The 6,735-nt window shown below is 41.8% G+C and overlaps 1 pseudogene; it reads left to right on the top strand.

Moving 5' to 3' along the window:
- Positions 1 to 4,655: 4,655 nt before the first annotated feature.
- Positions 4,656 to 4,968, top strand: LOC109275086 (histone H4-like; annotated as a pseudogene).
- The last annotated feature ends 1,767 nt before the right edge of the window (positions 4,969 to 6,735 follow it).

Genomic DNA, 6,735 nt, shown 5'->3' with positions numbered 1-6,735 from the left:
GAGCCTGGAGCCTGTTTCAGATTCTGTGTCTCCCTCTCTCTGACCCTCCCCCATTCATGCTTTGTCTCTCTCTGTCTCAAAAATAAATAAATGTTAAAAAAAATTTTTTTTAAAGAAGAACTTTAAATTATTCAAATAAAAATGTAAGTGGCTGATACGCAACAAAAATCTTGAATGTTACTGGTAACACAAATGACACAACTACAAATGATATTGAAATACTATTTCTCCTATTAACTTTGAAAAGGTATTTTAGGGGCCCCTGGGTGGCTCAATCAGTTGAGTGTCTGACTCTTGATTTCAGCTCAGGTCATGATCCCAGGGTTGTGGAATCGAGCTGAGCATGGAGCCTGCAGTCTACTTAAGATTCTCCCTCCCTCTGCTTCTGCCCCTGTCCTCGACTCGCACACATGCACTCTCTCTCTCTCTAAAATTAAAAAAAGTTGGGGCGCCTGGGTGACTCATTTGGTTGAGCTGAAGACTTCAGCTCAGGTCGTTATTTCATGGTTCACAAGTTCAAGCCCCAACTCGGGGTCTGTGCTAATGGTGCAGAGCCTGCCTGGGATTCTCTCTCTCCCTCTTTCCCTTCCCCTCCCCCGCTTGCTTTCTCTCTCTCTCTCTCTCTTTCTCAAAATAAATAAATAAACTTTATTTTAAAAAATTAAAATTAGAGACACCTGGATGGCTTAGTCAGTTAAGCATCTGACTCTTGATTTCACTCAGGTCATGATTTCACAGCTGTGGGATCAAGCCCAACATCAGGCTCATGCTGACAGCATGGAACCTGCTTGGAATTCTCTCTTTCTCTCTCTCTCTCTCTCCCTCTCTCTCTCTCTCTCTCTGCCCCTCCCCCATCCTCTCTCTCTTTCAAAATAAATAAGCAACTTTTAAAAAATTAAAATTTAAATTAAAAAAGGTATTTTAAAGTATTTTAAGTACAATGGAACTGCATTTTTGTACGCTGTTGGTGGAAATGAAAAATCATGACAGCTTCTCTGAAAAGCAGTTTGAGAAGAATCTCAAACAGCTTGACTGAGTACTTCTAGGAATCTATACCATGTGTGTGTACGGGTGTGTGTGATTTTATAAAGATGAAATTTTGTCAAAACAAAGGAATGGCTCAATAAGTTCATATAATGGCATTATGTAGTGAATAAAAACTATGCTTTTGAAGAATATTTAAAAATGGAAAAATGTTCAACCTATGATTTTAAATTTTTTTTTTTTTTTAACGTTTATTTATTTTTGAGACAGAGAGAGACAGAGCATGAACGGGGGAGGGGCAGAGAGAGAGGGAGACACAGAACCGGAAGCAGGCTCCAGGCTCTGGGCCATCAGCCCAGAGCCCGTCGCGAGGCTTGAACCCACTGACCGCGAGATCGTGACCTGAGCTGAAGTCGGACGCTTAACCGACTGAGCCACCCAGGCGCCCCCAACCTATGATTTTAAAATAGGAATGTCTTTATTGGTTTTTCTGCTGTGTTGTTGAAAATTTTTTAAATGCCAATAAATAGATTATACCTCAATAATGTTTTGCAGCATGCTTTTTTTCACCTGATAACATATAACAGGATTCCTTCTATGAATGTATACATCTAGATTATCCACATTATCTTTCATCTTTTTAAAAAGTTTCATAGTATTTTCTTGGGTGCATGTACTAAAAACCAGTTAAGATGTTTTAAATTTAGTTTTTAGATTAATTCATTCTTCACACACACACACACACACACACACACACACAACACCTTCAAACTACTTTTAGATTGAAAGGATATCTTTGATCATTTTAATCACTTCATTTGCCAACACAGAATTTAACTTGCTTTATAGACCTAGGCACTTTACCTGACCTTTTCTCCCTATGCACCATCTGCCCATCAAGCAGATAGCTAAAAGTTTGTTTTCCTTAAAGATTTAAAAAAATGTCTTTCGGGGGCACCTGGGTGGCTCAGTCAGTTAAGCGTCTGACTTCAGCTCAGGTCATGATCTTGCAGTCAGTGAGTTCAAACCCCGCATCAGGCTCTGTGCTAACAGCTCGGGGCCTGGAGCCTGCTTCGGATTCTGTGTGTGTGTGTGTGTGTGTGTGTCTCTCTCTCTCTCTTTGCTCCTCCCCCACTTGCACTGTATCTCTCTCTGTCTCTCAAAAATGAATAAACGTTAAAAAAACATTTAAAAAAAATGTCTTTCATGTCTTTCAGTTAACTTTTCAACAAGCCCAGCAAGGTCCACCTGTGTGTCATAATTTTAGGGATATTTCTGCTCAATTTCTAAGTTTGTCCATTTGCTCTAAAACCTGAAAGACTTTGATCAAGAATCAAAGCCATTTGGTGCACCTGGGTGGCTCAGTCAGTTAAGCTTCCAACTCTTGATTTCAGCCCAGGTCATGATCTCTTGGTTCATAGAACCCAGCCCCATGTTGAGCCCCCAGGATCAAGCCTTCTTGGAATTCTCTCTCTCTGCCACTCTCCTTCCTGCTTGCATGCGAGTGCACTTTCTCTCTTTCTCTCAAAATAAATAAACTTTGAAAAGAAAAAAAAGACCTATCCCCAGAGGAAAGTAGAGCATTTACTTAAATCCACTCTAAAATAGTCTTTCTCCTGGTGCTCCCCTCTCTACTCAATGTCCACACAAAGATGACTCACAAATTTATATCTCCAGCCCAAGCCTCTGTCTCCTCAGGCATCAAAGTTGATTATACAACTGGCAGCTTACCTTGGCCTCTTGGGATTCTCAAGATGTTCAAGTCTAATGAAGTCATGCTTTCACCACTTCCCACATCCACCAATTCCCCTAACCTGGTTTCCTTCCGTAGCCCCCACTTCAGTGAACTAGTCATTCAGTTGAAGGAGCCTGAAAGCCAGAAGTCATCCATGATACCTCCCTCTCTCTCACCTCTATGCTCAAACCAGCCCCCAATCCGGTCAAAATTATGTTTTCCTCCATCTTCTCCACCTTCTTAACCAAGCTTTGTCTATTTTTTTAATGTTTATTTTTATAAAATAAACAGAGAGAGCACATGTGGGGGAGGGGCAGAGAGAGAGAGGGACAGAGGCTACATAGCAGGCTCTGTGCTGACAGCAGAGAGCCTGATGCAGGGCTTGAACTCAGGAGATGTGAGATCATGACCTGAGCTGAAGTCAGATGCTCAACTGATGGAGCCACCCATGCGCCCCAAGTTTTATCCATTTTAATAACCTCCTAACCAGTCTACCTGTATCCCTTTTAATCCCAGTCAAACCTATTCAACATTACAGCAAAAGCAAAAAAAAAAAAAAATTTACATATATATATATATGTGTGTGTGTGTATATATATATATATATATATATATTTTTTTTTTTTTTTTTTTTTTATTTGAGAGAGAGAGAGTGAGAGTGCACAAGCAGGGGAGAAGGAAAGAGGGAGGGAAAGAAAATCCTAAGCAGGCTTCACACTCAGCACAGAGCCCGATGTGGGGCTTGATCCCACAACCCTGGGATTATGATATAAGCCAAAATCAAGAGTTGGACCCTCAACCAACTGAGCCACCCAGATGCCCCAAAAGAAAATTTTAATACATATAATACCCCTTGACCCTCTATGATTACAGAGTCTTTGCATATACTGTTTCCTTGACTTGAATCATTCTTCACTCTTTGATAACTCCAACTCCTTCACATTTCTGCTGAAGCATCATTTTATAGGGAAACTTTCCTTGGTGCTTATGACCAGGTGAAATCCTCCCCATCTCCTAGTACTTTGTACATCTCCTTCCCAGTGCTCATCAACTTATCTTACATATATTTGTGTTATTATATTCTGCCCCTCACTAGACTAAGCCAAAAAGGCATGGATTTGTCTAATTTCTTCTCCCTATTGTATCCTATCACCTAGCTTAGTGTCTGCTACATAGCAGTTGCTCAAAAAATATTTACTGGGTAAATGAATGCATAAACTAAAATATAACCAACATCAAATCCTTTCCCCAAAAGAAGTCTTTATGACAGACAACAACCAGAAGGAGAATAAAGCATCTTCTTGAATGAAAGAACATATTAAAAAAAGAAAACCCCGGGACACCTGGGCGGCTCAGTCGGTTGGGCATCCCACTTTGGCTCAGGTCATGATCTCAAGGTTTGTGAATTCAAGCCCACATCTGGCTCTGTGCTGACAGCTCGGAGCCTGGAGCCTGCTTCAGATTTTGTGTCTCCTTCTCTCTACCCCTCCCCAGCTTGCACTCTGTCTCTCTGTCTTTCTCAAAAATAAATAAACATTTAACAATTTTAAAAACTGGGACGCCTTGGGGGGTGGGGCTCAGTTGTTGAGCTTCTGACTTTGTGTCAGGTCATGATCTCACTGTCCACGAGTTCGAGCCTCCAGTCCGGCTCTGTGCTGACAGCTCAGAGGCTGGAGCCTGCTTTGGATTCTCTCTGCCCCTCCCCCACTCATGCTCGCTCGCGCGTGCGCTCTCTCTCTCTCTCTCTCTCTGTCAAAAATAAACAAACATTTAAAAAAATTTTAATTAAAAAAAAAAAAGAAAGAAAAGAAAACCCCAATCGCTGTGACCTACTCGCACAGCACGTCACAGCGATTGGGGTTTTCTTTCTTTCTTTCTTTCTTTCTTTCTTTCTTTCTTTCCTTTTAAAAAAAATTTTAATGTTTATTAGGCAGCTATGTCTGATCGCGGCAGGGGCGGGAAGGGCCTGGGCATGGGGGGCGCCAAGCACCACCGCAAGGTGCTGCCCGTCAACATCCAGGGCATCACTAAGCCCGCCATCTGGCGGCTGGCCCAGTTCGGCGGCGTCAAGCGCATCTCTGGCCTCATCTAGGAGGAGACCTGGGGGGGTACTCAAGGTCTTCCTGGAGAAGGTAATCCCCGACGCTGTCACCTACACAGAGCACGCCAAGCGCAAAACAGTCACGGCCATGGAGGTAGTCTACCTGCTCAAGCACCAGGGCCGCACCCTCTATGGCTTTGGGGGCTAAAACCTCATCACCCCTTTTTCTCCAAATAAAGGCCCTTTTCAGGGCTGCCAAAAAAAGAAAAAAAGAAAACAACCTGGCACATAGTAGGTTTACAATTTTGTAAAAAATTCACCTGCTTTAAAGCTTTCATACAGCCAATATCTGCATTCTGTTCTTCTATGTACCATAGGCCCCCATTATCCACAGGTATATATTCCAAGACCTTCCAGTGGATGGCTAAAACTGCAGATAGTACCAAACCTTATATATATCCTGTTTTTTTTTTCTTTTTTTCTAATGTTTATTTATTTTTGTGAGAGACAGAGTGCAAGTGGAGGACAGGCAGAGAGAGGGAGACACAGAATCTGAGCAGGGTCCAGGCTCGGTGCTGTCAGCACAGAGCCAGAAGGGGGGCTCCAATTCTCAAACCAAACCATGAGATCGTGACCTGAGCCAAAATCGGACGCTTAACCGACTGAGCCACCCAGGCGCCCCTATACTGTTTTTTTTCTTATATATACATACCTATGATAAAGTTTAATTTATAGGGGCGCCTGGGTGGCTCAGTCAGTTAAGCGTCTGACTTCAGCTCAGGTCACGATCTCACGGTCCGTGAGTTCGAGCCCCGCGTCAGGCTCTGGGCTGATGGCTCAGAGCCTGGAGCCTGCTTCCAGTTCTGTGTCTCCCTCTCTCTCTGATCCTCCCCCGTTCATGCTCTGTCTCTCTCTGTCCCAAAAATAAATAAACGTTAAAAAAAATTTTTTTAAATAAAAAAAGTTTAATTTATAAATTTAGAGATTAACAATAATTAATAATAAAATAGAACAATTATAACAATATTCTATTATGAACATTATTTGAATGTGGTCTCTCTGTTTCTCTCAAAACATCTTGTCTGACTGCACTTACCTTTTCTTCTTGTGATGATATGAGATGGTAAAATGCCCATGTGATAAGATGACAGTGAGGTGAATGTTGTAGGTGTTATGATGGAGCGTTAGTCTGGTCTTGACCTCCCGATGATTCATCAGGAGTACCGTCTGCTTCCAGACCACACTTAACTGAGGGAAACTAAAACGCAGAAAGCAAAACTGCAGATAAAAGGCAACTACTGTACTTTTGGAGAGCAGGACCAAAGCAATGCACTTTGCTTCCAGGATGCTAATAAATGAAGTGTTTTTGTCTTTCTGTTTCTGCTTCCTGAACATTTTTTGCTTTGTGTAAATTTACGTAACTACACAAGATATATTAGGCCAAGTGAAAGAAAAAGTTGCAAGGATTTCCACTTTGCAAATTGGGCAGGATGCCTGGAAGGGACAAAATTAAGGTCTTCCCATTAAATGAATACCCAGTTGTCTAGTCTTAAGGCTCAGATAAAGTATCTACTAGAAAAGGAGCCATCTCTAAATATGAGCCAGAAAATTCAGGATTTCAAGTTGAGCCTTCTCAATGTGTGCATAAGACACTCAGAGGGTTAGAAGATGAAGTATTAATCTCCAAGAGTTCAGTTAAGGACACATCCCAATAAGGAAAAGCTGTGGGGCTTCCAATTGTTTTATAAAAACAGTGTTAAGATAATTGTTTGGCACTCGTTTGCACATGACAGATTCATGACAATTCGTTTCTTTAAATATGAAGCCCCAAATCACCTCTTCTAAAATTACGTTTCTTACCAACATCGCTTAGTAACTACACGTAGGAATGAGCACGGGCCTGGAGGCAGTACTCACAGATCTCCTGAATTAACGACATGCTCTTCCATTTACAAGAATCCGGCTCAAGACACTG

Source organism: Panthera pardus, unplaced genomic scaffold, assembly GCF_024362965.1.
Source record: "Panthera pardus isolate Hobbes unplaced genomic scaffold, ASM2436296v1 HiC_scaffold_2, whole genome shotgun sequence".
NCBI lineage: Eukaryota > Metazoa > Chordata > Mammalia > Carnivora > Felidae > Panthera > Panthera pardus.
Note: the sequence above shows the minus strand (reverse complement) of the source record. Positions and strands in the feature narration are given on the sequence as shown.